Consider the following 21,993-nt stretch of genomic DNA (forward strand, 5'->3'; position numbering starts at 1 on the left):
TATAACTATATGTATTATGCTCTGCATAATCCCAGCAACCCACCCACCAATCCCTCTGAACCAGTTGGCTGGGTTAAGAAAAGAAAAGGTATCTGACCACCAGCTATCTTTATTCTGGTCATTATCTTTGTCATACTGATCTCTGAGTCGTTGTACGTCCTTTAATTTAAATGTCATGTACTAATTTTCTATGATGTTGCACGAATCTATTATTCAAAGGGGTTAGAGAATTTAGTCTATCCCATGCCTCCGTTGAAGTTAATACTATTAACATCAATGTTATGAGTTTTATACTGCTCTTTTGCAATGGCTTGCATGTATCCATGATGCCTTTCCTTCAAGCTTGACTGATGTAGGTGTTGTCAACAGGACTTGGAAGGGTCCGTCAAATCTTGGTTCAAGAGCCTTTCTGGTGTGTCTTTTTACATAGACTTGATCACCTGGTTCCAACTTGTGACTTCCTTCAATGTTGTCAGGATCTGGAAGGGAAGCAAAAACTTGTGCATGCACCTTAGTTAATTGTTTCTGAAGATTTTGCACATAAGAAGTCAATGACTCAATATTTAAACAAAATTTCATATGGAGACAGTTTAGTCTTACCCCTTGGGGTATTGCGTATTGAGTAAAGGGCCAGTGGAAGGCATTCTGTCCAAGGCTTTCCTGTTTCAGCCATGGCTTTCTGTATTTTTAATTTTAAAGTTCCATTCATGCGTTCCACCTTTCCAGAACTTTGAGGATGGTATGGAGTGTGTAACTGACTTTCAACACCCAACATTTTCAGTACATTTTGAAATATTTCTCCAGTGAAATGAGTACCCCTATCTGACTCGATCACTTCAGGGAGACCGTAACGGGGTATCAGTTCGGCAACTAGCTTTACAGCAGTGTTTTTAGCTGAAGCCTTCCGAACTGGATAGGCCTCTGGCCACCCTGGGAACATGTCCACACACACCAACACATACTCATACCCATTACTTTTTGGCAGCTGGATAAAGTCTATTTGTAATCGCTGAAACGGATAGAGAGGTCGGACGTGGTGCTTCATAGGGGTCTTTGTTGTCTGTCCGGGATTATGTGCCAGGCATATAACGCATGCAGCACAATAGTCTCTTGCGTAGTTGCCAAAACCTGGAGCCAACCAGACTTGCTTTGCCAGTAGTGTCATTGCATTTGCAGACACATGAGTAGGGTGGTGCAGTCCACCAACTACAATCGGGTACCAGGCTCTAGGTAGACATATTAGTCCATCTTTCTTCCAAATTCCTGCTTGTTCTTCTGCCCCTTCCTTTTTCCACCTGTCCCTCTCCTCTTCTCCTGCATCTTCCTGTGCTTGTCTCAGTCTATCTTCAGTATTTTCTGTGGGGTTTACAGTATGAACCTGCTGTAAGGGTTTAACTGCTGCTGCTTTGGCTGCTTTATCAGCCCTATCATTTCCCCTAGATTCCCTAGTGTCGAGTCTCACATGTGCAGCTACCTTGATTACTGCTACTTCTTTTGTTTCTTGTGCAGCCTCTAAGATCTGTTTGATCAGAGAAGCATGTTTTACAGGTTGGCCTGACGCTGTCATGTAACCTCTAGCTCTCCAGATTACTCCAAAGTCAAACACAATACCATGTGCATACCTAGAATCAGTGTATATATTAGCTGTCTGATTCTCAGCTATTTTTAGCGCTTCAATCAATGCTGTCAGTTCTGCTTCTTGTGCAGACTGTTTCGGTGGAAGAGGTTCTGCTTTGAGAGTTTCAGATTCTGACACAACTGCATACCCTGTATGGAAGTTACCTGTGTCATCTGCAAACCTACTACCATCTATAAACAGCTCTAAATCTGGATTTTGAAGTGGTGTTTCGGATACATTGGGTAAGCCTACCGTTTCTTGTAAAATGAGCTCTGTACAATCATGTGTGTCTGTAGGGAAAAAATTTGCGTGTGGATCAGTGTCCTTATTCCCCCCTTCAGACTCGAGAGGTAGCAGTGTTGCTAAATTAAGAGTCTGAAGCCTAGCAAATGTGATAGTCTGGTAGCCCTAACGCTGGAGCTGAAACAAGGGCATCTTTTAATTGTTGGAATGAAATCTGACCTTCTTTTGTCAACAAATAAGGTTCATTTTTTACACAGTCATACAGTGGTTGCATTAGTTGACTGGCATGTATAATCCATTGTCTACAATGAGACACTATTCCTAAAAATGCTCGTAGCTGTTTATGATTTCTAGGCTCATTCATCTGTCTTATTGCTTCAGTTCTTTGAGGTGTAAGATGCTTTTTACCTTGAGAAATGCAATGACCTAGAAAGACCACTTTGGTCTGACAAACTTGTAGCTTTTGTCTATTCACTTTACACCCTTCTTTTCCTAGAAAACATAGTAAACTTACAGTGGACCTTTCTGCAGTTTCTAGATCTGGGCAGCAAAGTAGTATGTCATCCACATACTGCAAAATTACTACCTGTGTTTCAGGTCCAAACCTCTGAAGAACTGTTTGTAGGGCATTTGAATAAAGAGTAGGGGAGTGTATCATTCCCTGTGGAAGGCGTGTCCACGCCAACTGTTTGCCCTTAAATGTAAATGCAAACAAATGCCAACTATCTTGGTGTAAAGGAACCGAGAAAATGCATTCGAAAGATCTATTACAGTAAATATTTGAGAACTAGCTGGTATCTGTGATAATAACGTATGAGGATTGGGTACAACTGGGGTGATTGGATCTAGAACTTTGTTTATTTCTCTTAGATCATGTACCATACGATATTTGGGCATAGAACTCTTATCAAGAGTTCTCTTCTTGACTGGATACAGAGGAGTGTTAGCAGGTGATTGTATCTCTACCAAAACTCCTTTCTCTCTGTATCCCTCTATCTGTTTTGTAATCGCTAATTCCTGCTGGGCACTCACAGGGTATTGTCTGAGCTGTGGGAGAACAGCTCCTGGTTGCACAGATAAATTTACAGGAGAAATATGCAATAATCCCACATCAGTGTCACCCTGTGCCCACAGTGTTTCTGGGACCATTGAGAGGTCTAGATCTATGGTGTACTCTTTTTCTTCAGCATAATCCTCAAAAGCCTGAATTCTGACATATTGTTCTAATGATTCTGCATCATCAGGGATAGTCAGCATAACTGTGCCATCTTCCCTAAAATTGATGTTAGCTTCTAATTTCTTTAGTACATTAGTTCCTAACAGACATGTTGGGGCACCTCTGGCATATAAAAATCTGGATGCAAAACATTTAGGTCCTAATGAGACCTCTAGGGGCACAGTATATGGCAGTGTTCGAATTACCCCATCATAACCCTCAGCAAAAGTTGTTTGTTCTGAAATATCTTCCGGATTCGGAAGAAAATCTTGATTCAAAATTGAGGAAGTTGCACCTGTATCTATCAAAAATGGAATCTCTCTCCCCCCCACATTCACCTGTATCATAGGTCTCCTAGCTGGTAGGGAAGTTTGTAACACATCGAGTCAATCTGAATCTGATATGGGACCATCTATGATGGTAGATTTCTGCTGGTTGTCCGTTTGGGGAGGGTTATTTCTGGGAACAAATTTGCCTGACTTTATATCTGCCAACTTCTTCCTGCACTCTCTTTGGAAATGACCTGGCTTTTTACAGTAGTGGCAAAGAAAATTGTGTCTCACTCTTCCTCCTGTATTAGCTTGTGCTATTCTAACAGGCTTATGATTCTCTCTCATATCCATGGCTATTCCTAAACATCGTTGTTTCACAATATTTGGTTGTTCAATTGTTCTCCAATCTGGAGTAGAGGATTTAAATTTTTCTCTGATTTTCGGATCTAGCCCCTCTATTAATTGTTTTGTAAAAAGTCTCCTTACTGAAGCATCAGTCATATCCAATCCTTCATCCCTAAAGCTATTTTCTAGTTCTTGACTATATTCTTCAATACTTTGCCCAAATTTCTGCATAATCACACCTGTAGACCCCCTTTCCCTCTGTTTTCCTCTCATGAAAATTATTAATGCCTCTGTGAACTGGGTACCTGATGCTTCTGTCTGTAAGGCACCCCCTTCTGCCACTGGTCTATTGGGCTGTAAGTGTGTCAATAATTCCTGAAAAAGTCCGGGGGACATTTTCATTCTACATAATTCTTCCCCGTCCGCCCAGACCCCAGCATGAGTCTGCATGATTTGTTGTATATACTGTGCAAATCTAACTGGAAACTGGATAGGATCTGGTGCGTTATGTAAGAGGGACATACCCTCAGCAGGGGACCAAGGGAAGTATTGTCTGCTCTGATGATATCTGGTGTTCATTACCCCGTCAGCACCAGCTTCTCTAAAAGGTCTTGGTACTACCCTAACAGGGGCAAGTACAGCGCCATATCTAGGTGTACCACAGGCTAGGCAATCATTTCTCCAATCTGGATTTTGTTGTCCACAGTGTGAACATTCCCATCCTCCTACCCCACCAAGATTGGGATACAAGGCTGGAAATTGTTTTCCTCCTTCTGCTCTTCCAGATGGTACAAATGATTGGGCTTTTGGATCTAGGTAAGGTGGTGGGATTATGTCACAACTTTTTCCCTTTCCCATGATCCATTTGGAAGTGTCTGGATCATACTTCCAATTCTCCTCTTTAGCTGTTTTTGAGACCTCTATCATACAGTGTATGATTTCTTCCCACCCATTGTCTTTGATAATTCCTCCTCTTTCTTTACTCAGTCTTTCCCATTCTGTACTGAACATAAGTGCTTCTGAAATTCCCAATTTTTCTCTCACTCTTCTAATCTGACTTCTGACTGCCTTTCCACATCTTTCCTGTATGATATCTGCTGCTTCCACTTGTCCTAAGACAGTTTTGGTCTGTTTATTTCTCATTTTAGCTATTTCTACCCCAGGTGACGTTTGGACAATCACTGTGGTGATGTCTCGTTGCCTTCTCTCCTAGGGAGCTAAAATATCCTTTCAATATTTGCTATTTCTACCCCAGGTGACGTTTGGACAACCACTTCCTCTGTTGGTGGCGTCTCGTAGCCTTCTCTCCTAGGGAGCTAAAATATTGAAGAGCTCGTCTGCTCCGTTTCTTCTAATATGCAGGACGTACTTAAGTGCTATTATGCACACAAACCCAGCAACACCATACAGATCACAAAACTTTCTGTGTCAGTTAGCATACTTGTCCCAGGCTCATGAAAACCGCGTCCTGGGCTCATTCTATCACACCTTATCCAGGGAATGTAGAAACAAGTTCTATAGGAGAGTCAAGCATGGGCGGAGGTCTCCCAGAAGGACGCTACCTCATAACCCAGTTAGGCTGACTTCACCAATAACCTTGTTCTAACAATCGTGGCTTATTGTTCTACGTACTTCTATTCTTCTTTCACAACATGTCACAACCTTCACACTGTTCACACACTGTTCACACACTGCTCACACACTGCCAGGGACTAGACTCATAAATCTATACAATATGGTAACCCGAGTTTTATAGGTATCTACTCACTACTAGACTAACCCAGCGTGACACGGCTCATAGAGATCTTTCGGATAATACAGGGCAGATAAAAGAGAACTAATAATGTCTCTTACCTGGCCAGGTTTTTTTTCATTTGCCGTCCATTATCCCAGATCTCCGTTGTCCGTATCCGCAGGTAAATCTTGAGTAAATACTCTCACCTCGGGTCCCTGTTCGAGCGCCAGGAAATGTTAAGTCCTTTTCAGTCCCTGGCTTACTGGAGGTAAGCTTCCAGGTAAATGACACGCAAACAAAGTATTGTGTGATCATAACAGGGAAAGCTCAGGAGCCCGTCTGACTCACCGGGTGCTCACCCATCCTTTATACAGAAAAGAGTTATACATTTTAAGACATGCGCACAAGCGCTCATATTCTCTTACAAAGCTTATCTATACTGTGAAATTTACGACCTCTAGTATGTAGGTACAAGATTACAGCAAAGAAGAGGAATGCGTTCATAAAAGGAAATGTCAACTTGCTCAAGTTTCTTGATATGAGCCAGATGAGTCCAGGAGAAAGATACAATGGATTCTTTCAGTCTAATCTCTACACGGCCAAATATTACTGGGCATATAAATTTGTCTCTGCCACCATGAGGTTTACAAATTCCTCAGAGAAAAGACATAGACACCACCGCCCTCACAGAAATAAACTTTTTCAAATTGGATTTCTGCTTGCGCCACAAAATCAGGAATCTGTGGCTCATAGTCTTGATGGGGGAGGGGTTGAGGTCGATAACGGGTCATTAACGATGGGGGGCTCATTCAGTTTCTGTCCTGAGGCGTCTGCGTTGCCATTCAGTATCATATGATGAAGAGAAAATGGATGAAAAATAAAGGAAGGTGGCATCCTCTCCCTTTTGGAGGCAAGGAAAGCGTATGCCTCCTCAGCTGAATACCGTGTTTCAAACGAGCGGGACAACATTTTTTCATGTATGCGGTGTTTGTGTGAATGTACCAAATTTTATTCAGGTGTGTGTGACTGTTTGGTGTAAACTTTTTTTATTTAGAAAAGAAAAAGAAAAATATTGTTAGAATAATAAAACAAACTTACTAAACGTATGTCAGTAAAAAAAATAAATACTGATGCAGTATATTTTTTTCTGTTCTAATCTAGTCCCATCAAATAATCGAAGTAATTTTTTTTTATTTTTTCACACACTAAAAAAACAACCAGAGGCTGATTAGTGATTTGTGTCACCAACCAGTGCTCGGCTGTTGTAGGACACACGCATGGGGTGGGAGAAAAATTAGGGCAAAAAATGTCCTGGAAAACAGTGAGCACGAGTGTCCAGAGCCATCAAAGAATAAATAAAGGAGATGGTAACGGAAATAGTAAGATTTATTAAGTACTTTTGAAGTTATCACTTTTGCAATTTGGTATTAATTGTGCTCCATTTAGTTTGGCGTGTTCATATTTTTAATACTTTCTAGAATAAAAAAATTAATTTTCTCATTTACAACATTTACTTTCAAGAATGCTAGAGACCTAGGCTCAGTATCTGAAATTTAGTACACATGGATCCACAGAATACTCCAGTGCAGGTACTGACATTGGCCCCGATTCATGACCTGCAGTTTTCTCTCCAGTTTCAATGAGGTGGAGGTTTGGAGTGCGAGGTTCCTAAACCATGAATCTGACAAGGAGCAAAGTGTGTTCCTTGCCAAAACTGATGCCCCAGTCCCTGCTAGAGTGAGATTTGAGGTGTAGCTACACCCCAGAAAAAAAAAAGATACAGCCTCCTCAACACTAGGTCATTTAACCAATTCACTTAGCAGGTTACAACAGACTCCCTTGATAAAAGCAGGGGGCAGCACAGTTGCAAAATGCTGATGCAGACAGCCACTCGCAAACCTACTGTTTTGGAACTGCAACACAGAACTAGGATACAAGGGGGAAAACTGACTGAGACTAGGCTGATACCCTACGATGGAGTGGGTGACCCATTCCTTGCGAATAGACCCACCGACTATCCTAGGTTAATCTCAGCGAAGACCTATAGATAGGGGGAAGGAGGTCCCTGAATAATCTAAGGACTGGGTATAAAAAACAGGTCACCTCCTAATAGAAACACAGAGACGGCTGCAGAAACCAACTGAAAACAGAAACTAAAGATAGCAGAACCAGAGATCCCAGAACTGCACAATATCAAAGCACCTAGCCAGAACTGTAGCGGATTAACACTGTTGTCCAGCAAGGAATGGGAGGCAGGTGCTGGGTAATAAAGGGTGATACAATCACCTGACCTAAGACAACCCAGTACCAGGAGAAAAAGACCAGCAGCCAGAAAACCACAACAAGATGGCGGATGGTCAAAAAACAAAACCGATTCTAACAGTACTTCCTCTTGGCCGAGTCTTATTCGGAAATCTCCTGTGAAAAGCCTTAATCAGCCATGAGGCTGAGACGTCCTCAGCTTTTTTTTTTTTTTTTTTTTTAATTAGTTTATTAATAACAAAATGAATCATGTTACATACACATTTGTTTCCAGAAGTTTAAACATAATAAACAGTACATTCAAATTATGTATTGGCAAGCATACCATAGAATACTGTCTCATTTATAACAAACGCTCTCTTGAAGCTATAAAGGTGCTAAGTTATTTGTAACATATAGAGATATGAATCTTGAATTGTACCTATCTCTACTCTAACTACTAAGGCTAGGTTCACATTGCGTTATTGGGTGATCGCTAACGGACAGCGTTGCACGGCGAAAATGTCGCAATTAACGCCGTGCAACGGGTCCGTTAGCGCACCCATTGACAGCAATGTTGTTTCTACCTGAAGCGCCTCGCTAGCACGTGACTTTTTCGGCTCGCGCTAGCGATGTGCCGTTCTTTTGTAGCACGCCTCGGACGCTGCTTGCAGCGTCCGCGGCACGCCCGAGGTCCGTTCCCCGCTCTCGCAGATCGGGTATCTGCGAGAGCGAGGACGTTAACGCGACCCCTACAAATACATTGCGTTAGCGCAATCCGCTAGCGCTAAACGGATTGCCCTAACGCAATGTGAACCTAGCCTAATACGCCGCATTACCACGTGCCTGTCGCCCATGCTATATCCCCACCCAGTACCAGAACCAGTCATATTGTATCTACAAAGTAAGATGGGAAGAATTCCATCTTCGCCAGATTTTTTTCAAATTTTCCCAGACACCCCCTATTTTGATATAGTGTGCGCTCATATGGAATGATCGAGTTCACCAGGTCAATCCAAGTTCTCCGGGAGGGGCATGAGTTCCCCATCCACCGCAGTGCCAATGCCTTTCGTGCCATAAAAAGGGTTTCCCGCAAGAGGATCTCAGTGTAATGATCCCAAGTCTCCTCCTCCCACACTCCAAATATACAAATTAGTGGATCAAGGGGAACGGGGATTGATAACAGCAATGTTAGCAAGGATGTCACCTCCTTCCAATAGTGAGAAGTGACAGGACATCTCCATATCATGTGGATGAAATCTGCATCTGATGAATGACATCGCGGACACTCTGACGTTTGGAATCGACCCACATTTTATAGAGCCGTACTGGAGTTAAATATGCTTGATGCATTATGTATAGCTGGATCATCCTATTATTAACTGATGGAGATACTTTAATAGTAGATTCAAGAACATCCTCCCATTCCTCTTCCTGTATACTGGAGAGGAGTCCCCCCCATTTTCCCTTAATAGAATCAAGAGTAGATGTAGCTCCTGAAGATAGCAAATAAATATATAGGGAGGAGATAAGACCCTGAGGGCCCTGAGAGTTGAGGATCCCTATCAAGTGTAAAGAGGAAATAGCACGACCTGCGGCCGAGTGTCTCATATACGATTGAACAGCTGACTTCAATTGTAAATATCGAAAAAATTGGGACCTCGGTATACTATGTTTAGCTTGTAGTTGCTCAAAAGATACAAAGATCCCCCCATTATACAGATCACCTATTGAGGAGACGCCATGCGTTACCCAGAAGTCAGTGGACGGGTGATTAGATAGTGCTTGAAAATAGCCTTTGTTCCACAGAGGCATCTCCGCTATAATGGCTGTGAATCTAATAGTTTTTTAAATTTGCCTCCAGACTGATCGCGCCAAACGAAGCAAAGGTAGCAAGCGCGGGACATTAGTTTTCTCCAACTCCAGAAAGTTTAGTGGGCAATCAATTTGGGCCGACTGAAATAGGTGATTTTCAGAGTTGAGAGGGGACCTATCGGGCATCCACTTATTCAGAGCTTTAGCTTGACTGGCCAGATAATAGAGGTAAAAATCCGGCAACGCCGCCCCACCCCCCTGTTTTTGTCTTTGTAGCGTGGACAGTTTAAGTTTGGGTCTGGAATTACCCCAAATGAAAATTGTAGTTTGAGAATTCAGTGGCAAAAAAGGATTTAGGGATTGGGACAGCACAGTGCTGAAGGAAGTAACTGAGCTTAGGGAGCAGTATCATTTTAATTAAATTAATACGACCAGCTACAGAGAGTGGAGGTTTAGACCAAGTTGCAAATTTAGATTTAACCAGCTCTATCAGGGAAATATATTAAGTTGTAAGTTGAGACTACTAAATTGATAGATATGTATGCCTAAGTAATTAAAGCTGGTTACAATAGGAAGGGGAGAGAGGGTCCCAAGGCGGGGCATAGGAGTATGGGAGAGGGGCATCAACGTGGACTTGTCCCAATTTATGTATAGGCCGGAATATCTACTAAATTCATCAATAGTAGCAATTACCCGTGGCAATGTTTCCTCCGTTTTATCGATAAATATCACCATGTCGTCAGCATGTAGACCGATGGTATCTACCCGGCCAGCTATGTCTATACCTTTAATATCTGGAGAGGACCTCACGCGTATCGCCAATGCCTCTATCGCAAGAGCGAAGAGGGCCAGGGAGAGGAGGCACCCCTGACAGGTACCTCTATGTAATGAGAAGGGTTTAGAGATTGTACCATTTACAATTAGATGGGCTCTAGGTTTGATATATAATAGGCCCACCCACTTTAAGAATTTATCTCTGAAGCCATATTTTTGCAAGCAGGCTGAGAGAAAGGGCCATTCGAGAGAATCAAAGGCCTTGGCCGCATCCAGCGATGCCAGTGCCCAGGAATTATCTGATACTAATGAACTATATTGGACTACCGACTGGACTCGTCTGATATTGATGGAAGTGTGTCTACCTGGCATGAAACCCGTTTGGTCTGGATGTATAAGGTCTAGTATAATTGAATTCAGTTTGATGGATAGAATTTTGGTAAAGATTTTATAGTCCGCGTTTCCAATGATATAGGGCGGTAAGATCCACATTGCAAAGGGTCCTTCCCCTCTTTTTTAAGTACAATAATGTTTGCCTCGTAGTAGGTGTCGGGCATAGAGCCTTCCTCCCACATCCCCCGGAATACTTTCAACAAGAGTGGTGCCAGTGTGCTGCGATATTTCTTATATAGTTCAATGGGAAACCCGTCTGGACCAGGAGCTTTCCCAGAGGCCATATCTGCCATAGCATATTCAACCTCCTCCAAGGTAAACTCAGCATCCATATAGGCCCGCTGAGCAGGGCTCAGTACTGGAAATGTTATATCTGATAAGTAGTTTAAGTTTTCCGTGATATCAAAGTCACACTTGGATGAATATAGTGACTTATAATATTCATGAAAACAGTGGAGGAACTCCTCAGTTGAGGACACGAATAGACCGTCTGGTGTTCGGATCTGATATATAGTATTGGATATATTGTGTTGACGTACCAAGAAGGCCAAAAATTTGCTAGCTTGGTTTCCCAATTCAAAATAAGATTGACGTTCAAAAAATAATTTACGCTTGGACTTAGCGTCTGCTGGATATATAGCCTCTGAGAAGACAGCCACTCAAGTCTATTGCCACTAGTAGGGTCAGATATACAGTGGGGCAAAAAAGTATTTAGTCAGTCAGCAATAGTGCAAGTTCCACCACTTAAAAAGATGAGAGGCGTCTGTAATTTACATCATAGGTAGACCTCAACTATGGGAGACAAACTGAGAAAAAAAAATCCAGAAAATCACATTGTCTGTTTGTTTATCATTTTATTTGCATATTATGGTGGAAAATAAGTATTTGGTCAGAAACAAACAATCAAGATTTCTGGCTCTCACAGACCTGTAACTTCTTCTTTAAGAGTCTCCTCTTTCCTCCACTCATTACCTGTAGTAATGGCACCTGTTTAAACTTGTTATCAGTATAAAAAGACACCTGTGCACACCCTCAAACAGTCTGACTCCAAACTCCACTATGGTGAAGACCAAAGAGCTGTCAAAGGACACCAGAAACAAAATTGTAGCCCTGCACCAGGCTGGGAAGACTGAATCTGCAATAGCCAACCAGCTTGGAGTGAAGAAATCAACAGTGGGAGCAATAATTAGAAAATGGAAGACATTCAAGACCACTGATAATCTCCCTCGATCTGGGGCTCCACGCAAAATCCCACCCCGTGGGGTCAGAATGATCACAAGAACGGTGAGCAAAAATCCCAGAACCACGCGGGGGGACCTAGTGAATGAACTGCAGAGAGCTGGGACCAATGTAACAAGGCCTACCATAAGTAACACACTACGCCACCATGGACTCAGATCCTGCAGTGCCAGACGTGTCCCACTGCTGAAGCCAGTACATGTCCGGGCCCGTCTGAAGTTTGCTAGAAAGCATTTGGATGATCCAGAGGAGTTTTGGGAGAATGTCCTATGGTCTGATGAAACCAAACTGGAACTGTTTGGTAGAAACACAACTTGTCGTGTTTGGAGGAAAAAGAATACTGAGTTGCATCCATCAAACACCATACCTACTGTAAAGCATGGTGGTGGAAACATCATGCTTTGGGGCTGTTTCTCTGCAAAGGGGCCAGGACGACTCATCCGGGTACATGAAAGAATGAATGGGGCCATGTATCGTGAGATTTTGAGTGCAAACCTCCTTCCATCAGCAAGGGCATTGAAGATGAAACGTGGCTGGGTCTTTCAACATGACAATGATCCAAAGCACACCGCCAGGGCAACGAAGGAGTGGCTTCGTAAGAAGCATTTCAAGGTCCTGGAGTGGCCTAGCCAGTCTCCAGATCTCAACCCTATAGAAAACCTTTGGAGGGAGTTGAAAGTCCGTGTTGCCAAGCGAAAAGCCAAAAACATCATTCACTGCTCTAGAGGAGATCTGCATGGAGGAATGGGCCAACATACCAACAACAGTGTGTGGCAACCTTGTGAAGACTTACAGAAAACGTTTGACCTCTGTCATTGCCAACAAAGGATGTATTACAAAGTATTGAGATGAAATTTTGTTTCTGACCAAATACTTATTTTCCACCATAATATGCAAATAAAATGATAAAAAAACAGACAATGTGATTTTCTGGATTTTTTTTCTCAGTTTGTCTCCCATAGTTGAGGTCTACCTATGATGTAAATTACAGACGCCTCTCATCTTTTTAAGTGGTGGAACTTGCACTATTGCTGACTGACTAAATACTTTTTTGCCCCACTGTATATGCAGATTCCGAATCTTTTAATCTCCGCTCCACCTCATCGTCCTCCCTTAAGGTCACCCTCTTTATATAGAAAATTGTGGAAGATAAACATCCCCGCAGATACGCCTTAAGGGCATCCCAGAACATATTAGTGTCCTGGGGCTCTGGCCGGGTGGGACGAGAGAAAACATTTCAACTGATCAACAGTTCTATCACTAGAGTCCATTATTTTAAGCCAAAATGGATTCAGCTTCCAGACTATGCCATTGTTGGATTGTCTGTATTTATGCTTAAGAATAATTGGGCTGTGGTCAGATATTCCCCTATTACCATATTCAATGCTGTCTACCCACATTGCCACCTTCTCGGATCCAAATATGTAATTTAAATTGGAGAGGTATATCCCTTTACCCCGGGATGGCTCACTCTCCACAGATCCAACCACCCACTTCCCTCCATAAATAGAGCCAATTGAGTAGGAGCCTGAGAAGGAGGCTCCCCAGCCATCCCATCACCCAGTTTCAATCTATCAAGGCGATTATCCATGACTAGATTAAAATCTCCCATACAAATGACATTAGCTTCCGGGAAACTTAGGGCAAAGCTCAGTGCCCTCCGAAGAATTGAGATATTAGCCGGAGGGGGGTTGTAAACACACAGCATAACATATTCACGAAAGTTAATTAGTGCATGTACGAAGACAAAACGGCCTCAATATCCCTTCTAGCCTCTCTGACCTCCCATCTGACATCTCTATGAATGAGCAGTGAGACCCCTCTGGAGTAGCTAGTGTGAAACGTGTGAATGGACCATTGCATCCATGGTTTCTGTACACAACGGACCGAATCTCTGGTCAGATGTGTCTCTACTAGCGCCACGACATGGGGGTGGTGACGCTTGATTTGTGAAAAGACCTTAATCTTCTTCCGAGGTGATTTGATACCCCGTACATTCCAAGTCATACAGATTACTTCAGATCCCATACTCACACATCAATATATGGTAAATAGTGGTGTCCGAGCAAAGACTGGGGATAACCCATATAGGGCAGGAGAGTTGTTGGCGGTGATTTCTACCTACAGAACAAGTAAAACCAACATGAAAGTAAAAACAGAGCAAAAACCAAACAATATAGGAGTAAAGTCCTGTGCTCCTATTAACAAGAAAAAACAGGGATACCTGTCCGGTATTGTTATTAAGTTGGATGCCCACACAGAAAGCTCCATTATGCAATTATCAGCAGAAATATATTAGGTTTTTTTTGCATTGGACACCCCATGGGTTCGCAGCCACTCAGCCGCCTCTTCCGGATCAGAGAAAAATACAGAGGCACCCTCATGAACAACACGCAGACGAGCTGGATAGATCATGGAGTATATATTTCTGTCTCTGAGCTGTTTCTTTATGTCCATGAACCGTGCCCGTTGTTTCTGAAGCTCCATTGAGAAGTCCGGGAAAATTGAAATAGTAGCGTTGTGGAACTTAATAGGGCTCTTCTGCCTTGCCAGCCGTAGGATAGTGTCTGTCTTTGCAGGTGAGAAGACGTGCCAAAAAGGGTCTCGGCGGAGCTCTGGCAGGGAGGGGTCTCGTAGGAACTCTATGGGCTCTCTCCACAGAGAGAGTTGAGGAGAATTCACCTCCCAGAGAGGTCTTAAGCCATTCCTCCAGAAATTCTTCAGGGCGCTGGCCCTCAGAGCTTTCCGGCAGACCAATAATTCGGATATTATTCCGACGCAGTCTGTTCTCCAGGTCGTCCGCTTTTTGTTTCCAGGCGTTTATGGAGCCAGCCACCTTTGTTAATTTAGCCTCCATGGGAGGGATGGTGTCTTCCACCTGTGACACTCTTGTCTCCACCTCTGTGATACGTCCTCCCGTGGTTTGCATATCCTGTCTCAGGCGGCCTACCTCAGTGTGCACATCCTCTATTTTTTCAGTAAGAGAAGATCTGGTCAAAGAAACAGCCTGCATTAGTTGTTCAGAAGCCTGTTTGAGGGTTAGTTCTTCCTGTTCACCCTCCTCATTACTGTCCGACAGGCGGCCTTTACGTTGAGCCTGTGTGGGATTACACTGTGTTCCAAATTATTATGCAAATTGGATTTAAGTGTCATAAAGATTTTATTGTTTTGTTTTTCAAATAAACCCGTGGATGGTATTGTGTGTCAGGGCTCAATGGATCACTGAAATCAATCTTAAACACATGTGATAATTAGTTTTCCAGGTAATTCTAATGAAAGGAAAACTACTTAAAAATGATGTTCCACATTATTAAGCAGGCCACAGGTTTCAAGCAGTATGGGAAATAAAAATGATCTCTTTGCTGCTGAAAAGCGTTAAATAGTGCAATGCCTTGAACAAGCTATGAAAACATTAGATATTTCGCGAAAACTTAAGAGTGATTATTATACTGTGAAGAGATTTGTGACTGAAACAGAGCACAAACAGAGTTCATGCAGATAAAGGCATAATGAGGAAGGTTTCTGCTAGACAAATTCATTGGATTAAGAGAGCAGCTGCCAAACTACCATTACAAAGCAACAAACAGTTATTTGAAGCTGCTGATGCCTCGAACCTCAAGGTGTAGGATCCTTCAAAGCCTTACTGTGGTGCATAAACCTACTATTCGGCCACCCCTAAACAGTGTTCACAAGCAGAAACTGTTGAAGAGGGCCCAGACATACATGAAGATTAATTTTCAAACAGTCTTGTTTACTGATGAGTGTCGAGCAACCCTGGATGGTCCAGATGGATGGAGTATTGGATGGTCGGTAGATTGCCACCGTGTCCCAACAAGGCTGCAACGTCAGAATGGAGGTGGAGGAGTCATGTTTTGGGCCGGAATCATGGGGAAACAGCTGGTAGGGGCCTTTAAGGTTCCTGAAGGTGTGAAAATGACATCTGCAAAGTGTATAGAGATTCTGACTGACAACTTTCTTAGATGGTATAAAAAGTAGAAACGTGCCTTCAGGAGCAAAATCGTCTTCATGCATGACAATGCAACATCTCATGCTGCAAAGAATAGCTCTGAGTCATTGGCTGCTATGGGCATAAAAGGAGATAAACACAGGGTGTGGCCACCATCTTCCCCTGACCTCAACCCTATAGAGAACCTTTGTAGTACCATCAAGCAAAAGATCTATGAGGGTGGGAGCCAGTTCACATCAAAACAGCAGCTGTTGTGAAATTGGATTTTGGGCTCCCCCGGTGGCCACTGGTGGAATTGAACTGGTGTGCATCATCCCCTCTGTTCACCTGTTTTCATCAGGATGTGGGAGTCGCTATTTAACCTTGCTCCTCTGTCACTTCCATGCCGGTCAACATTGTAATCAGAAGCCTTTCTGTGCATGTTCCTGCTGCTAGACAACTCCCAGCTAAGTTGGACTTTAGTCCTCGTTTGTTTTTGCATTTTGTTCCAGTTCACAGCTGTAGTTTCGTTTCTGTGTCTGGAAAGCTCTTGTGATCTGAAATTGCCACTCTGATGTTATGAGTTAATACTAGAGTCTTAAAGTAATTTCAGGATGGCGTTTTGATAGGGTTTTCAGCTGACCATGAAAGTGCCCTTTCTGTCTTCCTGCTATCTAGTAAGCGGACCTCAATTTTGCTAAACCTATTTTCATACTACGTTTGTCATTTCATCTAAAATCACCGCCAATATTTGTGGGGGCCTCTGTCTGCCTTTCGGGGAAATTTCTCTAGAGGTGAGCCAGGACTATATTTTCCTCTGCCAGGATTAGTTAGTCCTCCGGCCGGCGCTGGGCGTCTAGGGATAAAAACGTAGGCAACGCTACCCGGCTACTGTTAGTTGTGCGGCAGGTTTAGTTCATGGTCAGTTTAGTTTCCATCCTTCCAAGAGCTAGTACTAATGTTTGCTGGGCTATGTTCTCTTGCCATTGAGAACCATAACAGTTTGACCGGCCCAAAAAGGGTTAAATTAATTGACAGAGAAAGGAGAGAAAAGAGAAGTCTGCTGAAGATTTTTTTTTTTTTTTTCCCTTCCCTTCAGTTCTGAGTGTGCTTGTAATTGAATCTCTTGCAAGTCTGCCTATATTGCAGCCTTTCTCTCTCTCTCTCTCCTTCTAATCCTGGAATGGCTCTGTGTTCACCTGTTTAAAATGGATATTCAGAGTTTAGCTGCAGGTTTGAATAATCTCACCACGAAAGTTCAAAATTTACAAGATTTTGTTGTTCATGTTCCTATATCTGAACCTAGAATTCCTTTGCCTGAATTTTTCTCGGGGAATAGATCTTGCTTTCAAAATTTCAAAAATAATTGCAAGTTGTTTTTGTCCCTGAAATCTCGCTCTGCTGGAGATCCTGCTCAGCAGGTCAGGATTGTGATTTCCTTGCTCCGGGGCGACCCTCAGGATTGGGCTTTTGCATTGGCTCCAGGGGATCCTGCGTTGCTCAATGTGGATGCGTTTTTTCTGGCCTTGGGGTTGCTTTATGAGGAACCTCAGTTAGAGCTTCAGGCGGAAAAGGCCTTGATGTCCCTATCTCAGGGGCAAGACGAAGCTGAAATATACTGCCAGAAATTCCGTAAATGGGCTGTGCTTACTCAGTGGAATGAGTGCGCCCTGGCGGCGAATTTCAGAGAGGGTCTCTCTGATGCCATTAAGGATGTTATGGTGGGGTTCCCTGTGCCTGCGGGTCTGAATGAGTCCATGACAATGGCTATCCAGATCGATAGGCGTCTGCGGGAGCGCAAACCTGTGCACCATTTGGCGGTGTCTACTGAGAAGACGCCAGAGAATATGCAATGTGATAGAATTCTGTCCAGAAGTGAACGGCAGAATTTAAGACGAAAAAATGGGTTGTGCTTCTATTGCGGTGATTCAACTCATGTTATATCAGCATGCTCTAAGCGTACTAAGAAGCTTGATAAGTCTGTTTCAATTGGCACTTTACAGTCTAAGTTTATTCTATCTGTGACCCTGATTTGTTCTTTATCATCTATTACCGCGGATGCCTATGTCGACTCTGGCGCCGCTTTGAGTCTTATGGATTGGTCCTTTGCCAAACGCTGTGGGTATGATTTGGAGCCTCTTGAAACTCCTATACCCCTGAAGGGGATTGACTCCACCCCATTGGCTAGTAATAAATCACAATACTGGACACAAGTAACTATGCGGATTAATCCGGATCATCAGGAGATTATTCGCTTTCTTGTGCTGTATAACCTACATGATGTGTTGGTGCTTGGATTGCCATGGCTGCAATCTCATAACCCAGTCCTTGACTGGAAAGCTATGTCTGTGTTAAGCTGGGGATGTAAGGGGACGCATGGGGACATACCTGTGGTTTCCATTTCATCATCTATTCCCTCTGAGATTCCTGAATTCTTGACTGAATATCGTGACGTTTTTGAAGAACCTAAGCTTGGTTCATTACCTCCGCACCGGGAGTGCGATTGTGCCATAGATTTGATTCCGGGTAGTAAATACCCTAAGGGTCGTTTATTTAATCTGTCTGTGCCTGAACATGCTGCTATGCGAGAATATATAAAGGAGTCCTTGGAAAAGGGACATATTCGTCCTTCGTCATCTCCCTTAGGAGCCGGTTTTTTCTTTGTGGCTAAGAAAGATGGCTCTTTGAGACCGTGTATTGATTATCGGCTTTTGAATAAAATCACGGTTAAATATCAATATCCGTTGCCACTGCTGACTGATTTGTTTGCTCGCATAAAGGGGGCCAAGTGGTTCTCTAAGATAGATCTCCGTGGGGCGTATAATTTGGTGCGAATTAAGCAGGGGGATGAGTGGAAGACCGCATTTAATACGCCCGAGGGCCACTTTGAGTATTTGGTGATGCCTTTTGGTCTTTCAAATGCCCCTTCAGTCTTTCAGTCCTTTATGCATGACATTTTCCGTGATTATTTGGATAAATTTATGATTGTGTATCTGGATGATATTTTGATTTTTTCGGATGACTGGGACTCTCATGTCCAGCAGGTCAGGAGGGTTTTTCAGGTTTTGCGGTCTAATTCCTTGTGTGTGAAGGGTTCTAAGTGCGTTTTTGGGGTTCAAAAGATTTCCTTTTTGGGATATATTTTTTCCCCCTCTTCCATCGAGATGGATCCTGTCAAGGTTCAGGCTATTTGTGATTGGACGCAACCCTCTTCTCTTAAGAGTCTTCAGAAATTTTTGGGCTTTGCTAACTTTTATCGTCGATTTATTGCTGGTTTTTCTGATGTTGTTAAACCATTGACTGATTTGACTAAGAAGGGTGCTGATGTTGCTGATTGGTCCCCTGCTGCTGTGGAGGCCTTTCGGGAGCTTAAGCGCCGCTTTTCTTCCGCCCCTGTGTTGCGTCAGCCTGATGTTGCTCTTCCTTTTCAGGTTGAGGTCGACGCTTCTGAAATCGGAGCTGGGGCAGTTTTGTCGCAGAGAAGTTCCGATTGTTCCGTGATGAGACCTTGTGCCTTTTTCTCGCGTAAATTTTCGCCCGCCGAGCGGAATTATGATGTTGGGAATCGGGAGCTTTTGGCCATGAAGTGGGCTTTTGAGGAGTGGCGTCATTGGCTTGAGGGGGCTAGACATCAGGTGGTGGTATTGACTGACCACAAAAATCTAATTTATCTTGAGTCCGCCAGACGCCTGAATCCTAGACAGGCGCGCTGGTCGTTGTTTTTCTCTCGGTTTAATTTTGTGGTGTCCTACCTGCCGGGTTCTAAGAATGTTAAGGCGGATGCCCTTTCTAGGAGTTTTGAGCCTGACTCCCCTGGTAACTCTGAACCTACAGGTATCCTTAAGGATGGAGTGATATTGTCTGCCGTTTCTCCAGACCTGCGGCGGGCCTTGCAGGAGTTTCAGGCGGATAGACCTGATCGTTGCCCACCTGGTAGACTGTTTGTTCCTGATGATTGGACCAGTAAAGTCATTTCTGCGGTACATTCTTCTGCGTTGACAGGTCATCCTGGAATCTTTGGTACCAGGGATTTGGTGGCAAGGTCCTTCTGGTGGCCTTCCCTGTCTCGAGATGTGCGAGGCTTTGTGCAGTCTTGTGACGTTTGTGCTCGGGCCAAGCCTTGTTGTTCTCGGGCTAGTGGATTGTTGTTGCCCTTGCCTATCCCGAAGAGGCCCTGGACGCACATCTCGATGGATTTTATTTCGGATCTTCCTGTTTCTCAGAAGATGTCTGTCATCTGGGTGGTGTGTGACCGTTTCTCTAAGATGGTCCATTTGGTTCCCCTGCCTAAGTTGCCTTCTTCTTCCGAGTTGGTTCCTCTGTTTTTTCAAAATGTGGTCCGTTTGCATGGTATTCCGGAGAATATCGTTTCTGACAGAGGAACCCAATTCGTGTCTAGATTTTGGCGAGCATTCTGTGCTAGGATGGGCATAGATTTGTCTTTCTCGTCTGCTTTCCATCCTCAGACAAATGGCCAGACCGAGCGGACGAATCAGACCTTGGAGACATATTTGAGGTGTTTTGTGTCTGCAGATCAGGATGATTGGGTTGCTTTTTTGCCTTTAGCGGAGTTTGCCCTCAATAATCGGGCCAGCTCTGCCACCTTGGTGTCTCCTTTTTTCTGTAATTCGGGGTTTCATCCTCGATTTTCTTCTGGTCAGGTGGAATCTTCGGATTGTCCTGGAGTGGATGCTGTGGTGGAGAGGTTGCATCAGATTTGGGGGCAGGTAGTGGACAATTTGAAGTTGTCCCAGGAGAAGACTCAGCTTTTTGCCAACCGCCGGCGTCGGGTTGGTCCTCGGCTTTGTGTTGGGGACTTGGTGTGGTTGTCTTCTCGTTTTGTCCCTATGAGGGTTTCTTCTCCTAAGTTTAAGCCTCGGTTCATCGGCCCGTACAAGATATTGGAGATTCTTAACCCTGTGTCCTTCCGTTTGGACCTCCCTGCATCTTTTTCTATTCATAATGTTTTTCATCGGTCATTGTTGCGCAGGTATGAGGTACCGGTTGTGCCTTCCGTTGAGCCTCCTGCTCCGGTGTTGGTTGAGGGCGAGTTGGAGTACGTTGTGGAAAAAATCTTGGACTCCCGTGTTTCCAGACGGAAACTCCAGTATCTGGTCAAATGGAAGGGATACGGTCAGGAGGATAATTCTTGGGTGACTGCCTCTGATGTTCATGCCTCCGATCTGGTCCGTGCCTTTCATAGGGCTCATCCTGATCGCCCTGGTGGTTCTGGTGAGGGTTCAGTGCCCCCTCCTTGAGGGGGGGGTACTGTTGTGAAATTGGATTTTGGGCTCCCCCGGTGGCCACTGGTGGAATTGAACTGGTGTGCATCATCCCCTCTGTTCACCTGTTTCCATCAGGATGTGGGAGTCGCTATTTAACCTTGCTCCTCTGTCACTTCCATGCCGGTCAACATTGTAATCAGAAGCCTTTCTGTGCATGTTCCTGCTGCTAGACAACTCCCAGCTAAGTTGGACTTTAGTCCTCGTTTGTTTTTGCATTTTGTTCCAGTTCACAGCTGTAGTTTCGTTTCTGTGTCTGGAAAGCTCTTGTGATCTGAAATTGCCACTCTGATGTTATGAGTTAATACTAGAGTCTTAAAGTAATTTCAGGATGGTATTTTGATAGGGTTTTCAGCTGACCATGAAAGTGCCCTTTCTGTCTTCCTGCTATCTAGTAAGCGGACCTCAATTTTGCTAAACCTATTTTCATACTACGTTTGTCATTTCATCTAAAATCACCGCCAATATATGTGGGGGGCCTCTGTCTGCCTATCGGGGAAATTTCTCTAGAGGTGAGCCAGGACTATATTTTCCTCTGCCAGGATTAGTTAGTCCTCCGGCCGGCGCTGGGCGTCTAGGGATAAAAACGTAGGCAACGCTACCCGGCTACTGTTAGTTGTGCGGCAGGTTTAGTTCATGGTCAGTTTAGTTTCCATCCTTCCAAGAGCTAGTACTAATGTTTGCTGGGCTATGTTCTCTTGCCATTGAGAACCATAACAAGCAGCTCTGGGAGGCTATTCTGACTTCATGCAAAGAAATACAAGCAGAAACTCTCCAAAAACTCACAAGTTCAACGGATGCAAGAATTGTGAAGGTGATAGCAAGGAAGAGTTTCTCTGTTAACATGTAACTTGGCCTGTTAGGATGTTTTGGA

This window comes from Ranitomeya variabilis, chromosome 4 (genome assembly GCF_051348905.1).
Source record: "Ranitomeya variabilis isolate aRanVar5 chromosome 4, aRanVar5.hap1, whole genome shotgun sequence".
NCBI lineage: Eukaryota > Metazoa > Chordata > Amphibia > Anura > Dendrobatidae > Ranitomeya > Ranitomeya variabilis.